Source organism: Pteropus medius, unplaced genomic scaffold (assembly GCF_902729225.1).
Source record: "Pteropus medius unplaced genomic scaffold, Ma_sr-lr_union100, whole genome shotgun sequence".
NCBI lineage: Eukaryota > Metazoa > Chordata > Mammalia > Chiroptera > Pteropodidae > Pteropus > Pteropus medius.
This window is the reverse complement of record NW_024340696.1, coordinates 32,889,021-32,901,740: the sequence shown is the minus strand read 5'-3', so window position 1 is coordinate 32,901,740 and position 12,720 is coordinate 32,889,021.

Genomic DNA, 12,720 nt, shown 5'->3' with positions numbered 1-12,720 from the left:
TAATCAGAAGAAAACAGTTCCGGATAAAGGAGGAAAATAGGAACAGCAGCAGAAAGTATGTTGAGAAGGAATATTCAGGGGAGCGCAGTCATTTTGGTGTTTCTGGAGAGGAGTCCTCTTTTCTAGGTAGAAGTTAGGTCGTGAATGAACGACACAGACTGGAATTCTTTTAGAAGGAGTTTAGGTCTTTATCATATGGGTAGAGGGTGGCCATCAAAGTATCTGACAGAAAGATGACAGATTCAAAGTCCTATTTTAGGAAGATCACTGATACAGGGCAGGAGATGGAGTCTAGTTGAGAAATGATCAGGATCTATACCAGGAATAAAAAGGAGGATGGAATATATATATATGACTCAGTAATTTTTTGAAGTGGTTGGTGAAAATGAAGTATAGGCTTCCAGTCTGGCTTGGTGAAGAGTGACATGGAATACAAGAGGAAAACTGGTTTAGAGTAGAAGATGGAACATTGAATTTGAAGTACCTAAAGTAATTTCAAAGTGTATCAAGTATTCATATGAATATAAAACTATGAGCTCAGGAGATAGGTAAGGGCTGGTGATAAAGATTTGGATGCCATGTTTCACATCACTCCCACCCTTATAAAATAGATAAACATACAAAATAACATTGTCTCCAAGCCTGACATTCTCCTTAGCTACCGCTCTCTTTCTCCCTCCTTTTCACAGCTGTGTGTTTGAAGGAATTGTTGACTTGTGACCCATTAATTCTGAGCCCACTGAAATCTGGCTTCTAGTTGTACCACTCCACCGAAATATTTCAGAGAAAAGTTACCGTGACATTTTATCTGTCAAATTTAATGGTCGTTTTTAAGCATTTATCTACCTTGAATCTTAATGAAATTTGCTGTACTATTCCTCCTTCTTGAAATCCTTCACTCCCATGATATTTTAAAGTTTTCAATTATCAAAGCTCTTCAGTCTGATGCAAGGCTCTTTTAGTTCTCTGACATCTCTGACAACTCAGTTTTGGTCTTTGTTGCTGATATGTCTTCCTCCACTTGACTCTTAAACGTGAGTATTCCACAGAGTTCCACCCTCAGTCTAAACCTCTTTTCTTCCAACATACTCTCTTGTTGCAATATTATCCATCTCCACGGTCTTAACTTTGACCCAGACAACTCCCAAAACCACATGACCCAGGTCACTCTCTAACCAATCTGCCTACTTGTCCCTCTAACACTTACATCAAAGTCATTATGTCTAAAATTTAATTCAATTCATTATTTTCTTCTCCTAGCTCCTCCTCCTCCCATTTTCTGTTTCTCAGCATATTGTATTACCTGTGGGCTAGGTGACACCCTGGGATTCATCCTATTCATCCCTGATGCCACTATCTGCTTCACCCTTCTATATCTTTAATTCATTATCTGTCTTTTACTTTCTAACTCCTGCACCTTTTCAAAACCTTTTCATGATCTTTATCCCTGTCATTGCTTCCTTAATTTAGGCCTACATCACCTCTTTCATTGATTGTTTCAGTAGCCTTTCCATTTGGCTGTAGTCCCTCAATGTTTCATTTTAAATGTAGAGAAGGTCTCAATAAACCTTCCACTCATTTCCACTAGATATATTTTTATAGTAAAAATCTCTTTATATTACTCAGTTGCTTTAAAACCTACAATAAGTCAAAACTCCTTATCCCAATGCCCAGACACTTCAAGGCCAGCACCAACGTCTACCCTTTCCTGCGTGATGCATTACTCTGGAGAAACAGCTAAGTGCTGGAGATTTTCCACACCCACACCTTGCTGTTTCATGCCTCAGAGCCTACCTCTTCTCTGTGCCTTCATGTCCTCTCCACTCCTTTCTCCCAAAGCACTCTAGCTAATCCACTACGCACAATTCAAGAATCTCCCATTCTACCAAGCCTTCCTTTCTGCCTCTATCACAGGATCTATTACACTTTATTGCATTCACTTGTTTTTATTTTAATTTGTTCAATTAGTGTTTATCAAGTGTCTACTATGAATCAATCAGGCAAAATTCTACACATAGGAAATGATAAAAGACAGAAGAGTTCTTTCCTCTCAAGGAGTCTACATTCCAGTTTTTTCACCATTGTGTAGTGAATAGTAAATTCTTCTTTAGTCACAGATCTCTCAGCTACTCTCCCCTCTCTGTTACCACTACCATCCTCACCACAATTTAGCTCTTACAACTTCACACCTCTGTTGTTGAAAAATTCCAGATGAATTACCTACTCCAGGATTCCCCTTCCAATACAAAGAATACATTATCACAGATCAACCTTTTTAAAGCTGGTTCCAGTACTATCATTCTCCTATTCAGAAAAAATTAATAACCTCTTACTGCCTTCAGAATTAAGTTAAATGCTCCTACTTTGCTAAATAAGACCTTCCACAGCGTTACTTCAACATGGACTGAATGTTAAAAAAAAAAAAAAAAAACACAAATTAAAAAAACAAGATGTTAATTCTAATTTACTGCTTAGCCTAAATGTATTCACACACAACATGGAGATAATAGTTCATAAAATTGTTAAGGGTATAAAATATTCTGATGTACATGAACGTGTTAAGAAATGAGTATTCTGTTTGTGATTTTAATGACTCATTGCTCTGTTGATTTAAAAACAGTTTTTCCTGTTGACATGAGAGCAAAGCTGTAGGAGAGCATCCAGATTCTTGAGTGTGATCACGCAAAACAGAAATCCCAGCACTGTTGTGCCAATAGAGCAATAAAAGAAATATTGTTTCAGAAGAGTTGTGAGTTTTACTATAACTACATAGCTTTCAACAATTATTCCAGAAGAAAAAAAAATGTTACTCAATGTAATTAAATTCTGAATTTCTTGAATCCAAAACGACATCTGTGCCACCATGTAAAACAGCTAAGAGAATGACTACTGTACTTTTCATTTTTCTGTTAACTTTTGAGTCTCTTAAAATCACTTTGGTGTAAGTTAATGAATTCTTACTCTTTTTGGAATAAAGGGTTTTCTCTTTTTATTATAAAGGCATTATCTAAATATTACAAAGAAATAAAATAAAACTTAGCAAAAAGAACATACAAAAAAGGGCCCATAACTCTATAACCAACAAACAATCCTCCATTATATAAGAATTCAACTCTTTACAGGTTGCTAATCAAGTCCAAATCATTATGCAGACAGAAATTTTTCCAATGTTCAAGATAAACTGACCTGGGGGACAGAGGTGGGAGCATTTAGAGTTCTGTGCTAGACTGACTCATAGAGTTATGCCTTTACCTGCTCACAGAAACACACATACTAAAATATTTTATTGGTGAAACACAGGAGTTGGGGAAAAACACACATTGTACCACAGCCTTTATTGGCAGAATGAAATCAGAACCCACTCAGCACATGTTGTGAGGATACCAAGAACAAGGTACAAGTAAAATGACCATCTGTGTACTCTGGGTTTTGCATAAGGCCACCTCCCAAATTGGTATTCAATAAATGTTGAATTACTGACTTTAATGTTCTCACAAATATTCTTGATATCTCAGTCAGCACAGTAATTCAGTGAGTTTTTTTTTTTACAACTTTCCCGTCCAATAATTAAGTCTCCACAGCTCTTGAGCTCTCTTTAAACCAAACCTTCAGATAGTCCCTCACTGCCATTGTCAGCAAAATAAGACTTCCAAAAAGAGTAGAAAACAATTGCATAATTCTCAAAACTAGGGTTAAAAAAAAGATAAAGAATAAACATGGAAGTGACTGTAACATTAAAAGGAAAGGAGTATGCCTGTCCCTTACTTCTTTTCCCCTTCTTGCTGGCTGCCATGCAGAAATGGAGCAGCCATCTTGGACCACAAGATGAAATCTGCAAGTTAGAGATGGCAGAGCAACAAGACTTGAGATGACTTGATCCCCAACACCGGGAAGCTGCTTTTTCAGCCCCGGATTTTATATGTTTGGACGATATGTAAGAAAAGCAAACAGCCTGATGAATTCATGAGTGGGCTGCCTGTCTGCTTTAATGAACACCCAAGTATATAAACAGTGTGAAGAGTTGGAAGATCAAACACAGACAATAAATGCATTTATATCCAAGAGCTCCTTGTAAGCAAATCTTAGGTGGCTGAAATTTCTTACATTTCACAACTTTTTCTCTCACTTAATTTTTCTGGTACCTGGCATTACATTTACAGCCAATATCCAATTATCAGAAAATGAAATTTTAAGGATTTCAGACCCAAACACAAATTAATCAAATATTTACTCATTTTTACAAATAGCCATTCTTTCACATTCATAAATATGTGAACTTGATCTCTTTTTTTGTTTGTTTGTTAGACATAGAAGGAATGACCAGAGAATGTATAAGCTGAAAGTGTGAAGGCCTGTATGCAATTAACCAGTGAGCCTATGTTAGAGTATTTTCCATCTAAAGAGCTATTTATTCTAAATATTCAGATAAACAGAAAACCTAGGAGCCAAATTCTAGCAGTCACCAACATAAAACTAATGAAAGCCAGAGTATTAGTAAAATTGCTATGTCCTTACTTGAGACTGAGTAGAAGTGAGAACAGCTAGTAAGTAAGAGAAAATGTTAAGAGAAAAGCACAGGAAAAGTGTGGATGGGTACAATTTATTTATTATACTTGCAACTGCCTATTTTCAAAAATATTCAAAGCGAAGTTTTAAAAATATATATTCAATAAAATTCTCAAAATAAATATTTTTAAAATTGAATATGTAGTGGAACAAAGCAGATAACTGAAATAGAGGTTGGGAATAGTGATTGCTCTTGCACTAAATTTAGTTCTAGGTATCCTGGCAGGCAAGAGAAGTGGGCACCATAGCCCTCAACAAACGTAACCTGCAATAACGCTGGCAAGTTCATAGTCTAGGAGACTTATTTTCTGGTCTCGGCTCTTTCTCTATATGCTGTGTAACCTTGCAAGTCCCCATCCTTCACAATTCTTTGAGGAACTGTTCACTCTATGTGCCACTGGAAGGGCCGCCAATCCTGGAGGTTCACAGTGGTGGAATAGTAACTCAGACCAAACCAAGGAATTCATCTGGTCCTTTCTGTCCTTGGAGGGAGACAGAAAGACTCTCCCTGATTTTGGTTTGTGAATGATAGGGCTTCCAACTATCATCTTTCCTGTCACATGAAAGAAAACTGTTTGAGACAGGAGAAAATGAGGTCAAAATGAAAAGTGAAGCAGAGCCCAGTGTTGGAGAGGAGGAAGAGAGGGAGAGAAAAAGGGGGAGGTGGAGAGAAAGAATTGTTTGAGCATCTTGATTCAGCTGTGGCTAAAACTGAACTATCCTTAGACTATTGGTTATGAGAGTCGATACTTTTTTCCTTCAGTATATTTTTTCTCAGATTTCTATTATTTGAAACTAAAGAATCATGATTAAAACACTTCTGCTTCACATTATTGGTTACATTTTCTCATCTGTAAAATGAAAGGCATAGGATAAATTTATCTCAAACTTCCCTTTCGAGCTTAAAATTCCATAGTTCTAACTAGATTAATATGTGAACTCTTTCTAGACAGGAGTATTATCTGACCTGTTTTGGTAGCCAGAGTTCCTGGCATTTAGTAGGTGCTCAATAACTATTTTTTGTAGTCCAAAAAACAAGCTGGGCATTCTCTAAACCTATCCTTTTATAAAGTGTTTACCTTTGTTATTTTTGCTTGATTATTTCCTTCCCATATCCCTAATAAAACGGTGTCATATACACATTCACAGGTTTTCCCTTTTCTAGGAATTGAGCTAACTAATGTAGCTAAATTGCTGTGTTTAATCCCCAAATAAGAAATACACATTCTACTGTAAATTTGATTTCATGGGAAATATAATACTTCAAAAGTTATTTATTATTGACATAGTCCAAGCTAGAGAGAAAAATTATTAACTGTTCCATTCATAATAAAATTTAAGGTTTGATATTGCTTGTTTTCTGTTTATAGAAAACATAAAATAATTTATACTATTTTAAATTAATAGATTTAAGAGTATAAACCAAGTTTTGGAACTTTAGCTCAGGCTTCTGTTAATGTTAGGACTTCCTTTGCTTTCAAGTATCCCCCTCCCCTGAGAAAAAGAAATATCCCACTTGACCCTCCAGGCTGGGGGAGAAAGTAACAAATCACTCTGCTAGGAACATGAGAGCACGTCCTTTTCCTGTTCTCCTCTAAGACACAGTGTGTATTGTGCTCTGGAGCTAACCCTAATAACCTAGTGTGCAACTCACCCAGAATGAGTTTAGCAAGACTCCAAATCAATGCTCGTAATAAAGTTCTAGTGAAAGCTGAGAAAACAGAAGTTACAAATAAAATGCATAACCAGGGCTTCCAGTGATGGTGAAGGAAAGAGCATTTGACCATCCTGTGTTCACTGGGCATCGGTGAGATATATTGCTGTATAAAAGCAATGACTGTCCAATAATTCTTAGTATTCATATAATGTACACATTATACATGTATACTATATATAAGGAGTTTTGTTGGGAAAAGTGAAGGGAAAAGAGTCTTTAGGAATGCTGGAAGAAGAAATGCCATACGCACACAGTATTCCCTGAAGCTCCTTGCCAGGAGCACTTATGTAGGGTGTCCTTGTCCTTGGGCATTACCTTTATGTAGTAACTTTAACTTCTCAAAGAAATTTCTTGATAGTGTTTCCAAATCTTTACTGCGCCTTTGTTTTCTTATGTGAAAAAAAAAGGATAAAAATGCTTGTCCCATCTACAAGCATTATTGCAATGTTATTATAAAGATAAAAAGAGATAATACACATTAAAGTGCTTAGATCACTATTCAAAATATTATTACTGTCCTCATCGCTATTATTATTTGTTTTCACAACAATTTTGTGAGGTTGGTAACTATTATGAAGGAAAAACTTAAGGAACAGTAAGATTAAGTGTCTTGCCTGAAGTCACATAGCTATTTGGTGGTCAAGTAGATATGGATGAAGACACCTAACCTGCTACTAGACCACACAAATCTGTGTACACTGGAAATCAGAGAGAGAAGAGACTTCCAGAGTTGTAAAGGAACACTTTTTTCATAACTTTGACCTAGAATGTTTAAACTTTTGAAGAGATTTATTAAATAATCTTACACACTTCCCAATCAAAATACCAGGTTAGAATCACAAACCTGTTTCTCCCATGAATCAGTCAAAACCAGATATGGAATAAGAGGAAAGGGTGTGTTCCACGGAGCGTTTACCCAGCCAGAAAATAACAGATACCATATTCTCAGACCTTTGAAATTTGTTAAATTTACCAGTTTGGAAATAAGAATTATTATATACTATAGATAAAAGGATAATTCAGAACAACTTCTTGGAGGCCGATTTGTCAATATCTATCACAATTAAGGTAATAGTCTCTGACTTAGCAATTCCCCAGCTAGGAACTGAGAACTCAGAAATAAATTCTCTACTACACAGTGATATATTAATTTACAAGATATTCTCTGTAACAATCCTTATAATAATAAAAATTTTAAATTTTCAAAATCTTAAAATTTTGTAAAGAATCCATTAAATAATAAGACATTTGTTCAGTAAAAGACTGAACTTTTTCAACCATTTGAAAAAGTGAGGTAAGTTTATATGAATAGATATTAAAATAGCCTTCCATTCATGGTGAATTGTGGAAATCAATTGCAGAGAAGAATCATCTTTGTATATGTAATATACATAGGATTGGAAAGACAAGTATGTAACTGATACTAGTTTCCCCTCAAGAGTGCGTTATTAGGTAGACTCACTTTCTATGTTTCATTATTGTTTGAATATTCATGACAATGAGTATGTTTTATTTCAGGATAAAAATTTAAATAAAAATAATTAATATGTGAACTCTTTCTAGAGTTCTCTTTCTCACTTCCTAGAAAATCTCCAGTGAAAATCATGTTTTATATCATAAAAAATAGAAAAATGAATGATAAAGAATATTCTAAAACTGAATAATAAAGATAAGATTAAATTAGAAACAACCTGTGTTGACCACAGAAATAAAATAAATTATAACATATTTTTATAACTAAATATTAATATATACTTACAAAGATAAATACAAAGATTAGGCTGCAAAATAGAAATGGTTTATGAAATAATAAGTGAAAAATTTTAAATGTTATTGGTTCTCTAATTAGAACTCTTTATAAATGCGGATAAAGATTCTAAGGAAGCATAGAGAAATAGAAAATATTTGAAAAAGGATATGAGAATATGGGATAATTTTATGTTACTTTTAATGTTATTTTAACAACATATATTTTAAATAACCTAATGGAGTATATTGAAACATACAATTGATAAGAGTAAGAGTGTTCCCATGAACTTGCAACTCTATAGCTACTAGTTCCGGTGATAGTACACTATAAAGTAAAGGTAATAAATGTGAACTGGATGCCATAAAAGCACAATTATTTTCCAATAAATAAATGCCAGTTTCAACTGTCTAGAGGCTGAGGAAAAAAAAAAAAACGCAATGAGAAAACGCAATGCCTGAAACCACATCTATTTTTGGTGAAAAGACTAATATATTTACTTTTAGATTTGCTTTTTGGGAGGAGGATTGTAACACTAAGCTCATAATTTGATTCCAGGCACGTCACATAACAGCTTGGTAGTTCAGGCTCCGCACTTGTAAAATAGCTAAAGTAGTCTGACTTTTTCTTTTGATACTTGAGAATAGTCTATATTTAGAATTTTTAACTATCAAAAAAAAAAAAGACAGAAAGAATGTACATATATTTGATATTAACTGTGAGTTAGTTGAGGGCAGGGACAGAACTCATCCTCCTCTTATCCCATGAGTTTAGCGAAATGGCCCTAGTCTGTCCATGTGTTTGTGGAACAATTTAAAATACTGCTGCCACCTAGTGGACAATTCTATTTTTACTTTTTATTTATAGACAATACAACTGAAAGGAAGACCTTCATGGTATACTTGAAGAACAATTTCATAATAAATACAAATATTAATGTTTCCACTTAGTCCAACATTAATGAATACAGATATTAAACTAAAATATGTATTTTCCTAGTTTACCACACATAAGTGAATAAGAAATAGTGTACAAAAATATATTCTTAGAAGCAAATTTTTTTTGTACTGGAAACTCTATGCCAGCAAGATTTTGATTGAAGATGAGGGTCCTTTTAAAAAAAATGTTGGCTAAATAAAACTGATCAATATATCAAAAATAATATAACATGACAAGCAGTTTTTAATCCAAGCATCCAAAGTCTGTTAATGTAATACCAACATTTTATCTGAAAAAAGTAGAATCTATTTTAAATTAATATTCTTTTATTCTTTAAAAAAGATCCATGCAAATTAAGAATAGATGAAACATTCTTAACTTGATTAAATCTATCTACCTGTACTGGGTTAAATAGTATCCCCCCTCCAAATTCATTTCTACCTGGAACTCATGAATATGACCTTATTTAGAACTGAGACCTTGCAGATATAACCTAGTTCAGATAGAGTCATACTGGGTTAAGGTACCCTCAAAATCCAATATGACTGGTATACTTATAGGAAAGGAAATTGGACACAGAGACAAACATACAAGAGAGCAGGCCATGTGAAGACAGAAACAAAGATTGGAATGATACATCTATAAGTCAAGAAAAACCAGGAATTGCTGGCAACCACTGGGAGTTAGAAAAGGCAAGGAAGAGTTCTTTCCTAGAGAATGTGGAGGAAGCATGGTCCTGTCAATACCTTGATTTTTAGACTTCTAGCCTCCAAAACTGAGAGAGTAAATTTATATCATTTTAAGGCACTTGGTTTATGACAATTTATTATGGGACCCTTAGAAAATGAATATACCACCCAAACTTTCAAGCAAATTATCTTAATCCATTCAGGACACTATCACAAAAATTCCATAAATGGGGTGGCTTATAAACAGGAAACAATTATTTCTCATAGTTCTGGAAGCTGGGAAGTTCAAAATCAAGGTGCTAACAGATTCTATGTCTCCTAAAAGCCCAATTCTTACATGGCCATCTTTTCACTGCAGCCTCACACAGCAGAAGGGAACAGGGGGTTTTCTTGGGCATTTTTTAATAAAGATACTAATCCCATTCATGAAGGCTTCACCCTTTTGACCTAATGGCCTCTCAAAGGCCCCATCTCATAGGATTTTCGACATAGGAAATTAGAGGGATGAGACACACATAATCAGACCATAGCACCAATATTAGACTTCATGGTGAACTTTTAAAAAGTATTTCCATTAAAATAAAGAACAAATACACTATTTCATCCTCTCATAAACATTGATCTGGAGGTCATAGCCACTGATTGCAAGGAGGTATAAAAGTGGGAAGGAAACTGGAATGCCTAATTTGGGGTAATACGATTAGAAAATTCAAGAATATGTACAAACCAATTAACAGAACCGTGAGATAGTTCATCAGGAATGATGGATACAACATCAGCATAGGAAATTCAATAGCATTCCCATACGTTACTAATAACCCATCAGAAATTGTCATTGAAAAAAATCATTTGCCAAAGTAATAAAAACTACAAGTTACCTGGGAATAAATAAACTAAAATATAGCATTACCTTTATGGAGGAATAACCAAATATTTATGAAGGATAGAAAAGAAAACTTGAATAAACGGAGACTTCTAAGCACAGATTAGAAAACTTGCTATCATAAGGACAGTAAATACTACCTATATAATTAATTCTCCAAAGATTAATTTCAAAAAATTTTCAATAAAAATCTCAACAGAATTGGCGAACAGGTTTTAAGATGTATAGAGAAGAATGAAGAGTTAATATTCTCTTAAAGCACAAGGTAAGGGGAATTAAGGTAATATAATACTGGTAAAGAGATAGGTGATCCAACCAATGAAACACAGAAATAAAAACCAGATATGTGTTTTGCCTACATTAAAAATCAATGAAGAAATATGGATGGTTCGATAAATGACTGCAGAAAAAATAGCTCTCTTTATTGAAAAAAAAAAAAATTAGATCCTTAACTCACAACATACACAAAACAATACATGCTAAATGTCTCCATGTGTCAAAGCAAAGTGCTGGGGCATCAACCAAAAGAACTTTGGGGTTTCTAGTGGACAAGTGGACATACTCATGGATGCCCAATATGAATGCTATCTTTCCAAGATGAAATAAAAAATAATATATAATTTATTTCTCATCCTTCCTTGCTGCTGCTATACCCCCATATGAGATTTTGATTTAGCAGTAACAAATGTAAAGAAATAGGCAGAGACAACATGGTCTGGGGTCAACAATGGCAGCAACAACTGCTCAACCAAGACAAGGGCAGGGCGGCTCCAGGGTCGGAGGAAGCAGAGGCCAGTTCTGCGGGTAGTTTTCCAAGAGCAGTTTCTGAAGGCTTGGCTGAGAGCCCGCTTCTCTAGCATTCCCATGACACCATGAGCTTTATAATCCCTACAGTTTAGACAAATTAGAAAGGATTCTGTCATACTTAAAAGTCAGGCTCATCATAACCTACCATATGAATATTTAAAATGTTGGAAAAGACAAGCGAGAGGAATGGTTTAAGAGAAAAATTTTTTAAGAAAGATGTGAAGTGCTTCACAACTTCCCTCGCTCACATTCTGGGATTGGTGGGAGGGGGTTGGAAGAGAGATTCTTTCTCTCACATCAAACCAAGGGAGAGAATCTTTGGAAGAACTACTTGGAGAACTTGACACATGTACCATGGAGTTCGACCCATGACTGTGAAATGCAAAGGCAAAGGTTGTTGGGACCAAAGCAGCACAGAATAGATGCATCAGGAGCAAGCTCTAACTTCACTGGCATGGGAGTGGGGGATGAGGCCATCTCCCAGGAACCTACACAAAACACACCCCACTCAAGAAAAAGAGTCAGCATTAAACACAGAGAGTGTCAACATCAGATCACAAAAGAATCTGTCAAGTAAGACTTTTCTTGCCCCTTTCCTCTCCTCCTAATCTTTCTCATTTCCAAATTTGAGGGATCCCTAGAGGACTATTGAAGGGGGCAAGAAGTTAGGGCCAATCAGAGGTTGAAAGGAAGCATAAAGTTTGGAGATGATAAAAAGAAATAGACCACACACTCCCTTCCCCAATGGCAAGCTTTAGTCTTGAAATAAATAGGCCTGAGCTCAGAGAGGGAGGCAAGTTTAATTTTAAGTAAAGTTCAGAATATTTACCATTACACTAAATTAGACATTTAATTTCTAAAGTGAGACTATTCTTATGACTAAAAACGACTAGTTGACTCAAAAAGTAATTTAAACATCATAGAACCTGCCCAAGATTTCATTCAAGGGGCCAAGAATAAATAGTCCAAAGAATGGATTGAAAGGAATACTATGGGGGTTGGGTGCAGGGAAGTTAGGAGAATAAAATTACTTTCTATTATGCCCTGCCAGGTTCAACTTTTTAAGCTATAATGGATACAATAAAGATTTTCATTCATGTTGATTCAGAAATTTCATTTCTGAGTAAATACCTCAAGACAGACTATTGCATATGTGCCCAATGAGATATGTTAAGAATGTTCATTTCAACATAGCTCATAATAATGACAAAATAGAAAACATCAGATTCAGTAAACAATGGATAAAAAATAGACAACTACGTAGCAGGTAAAATGAATGAATTATTGATAGAGGTAGTAATATAGATACATTTCAAAGATATCGTTGAGTAATGAAAACATTTGTTAGAAGGTTAAGTACTCTACGATCTCA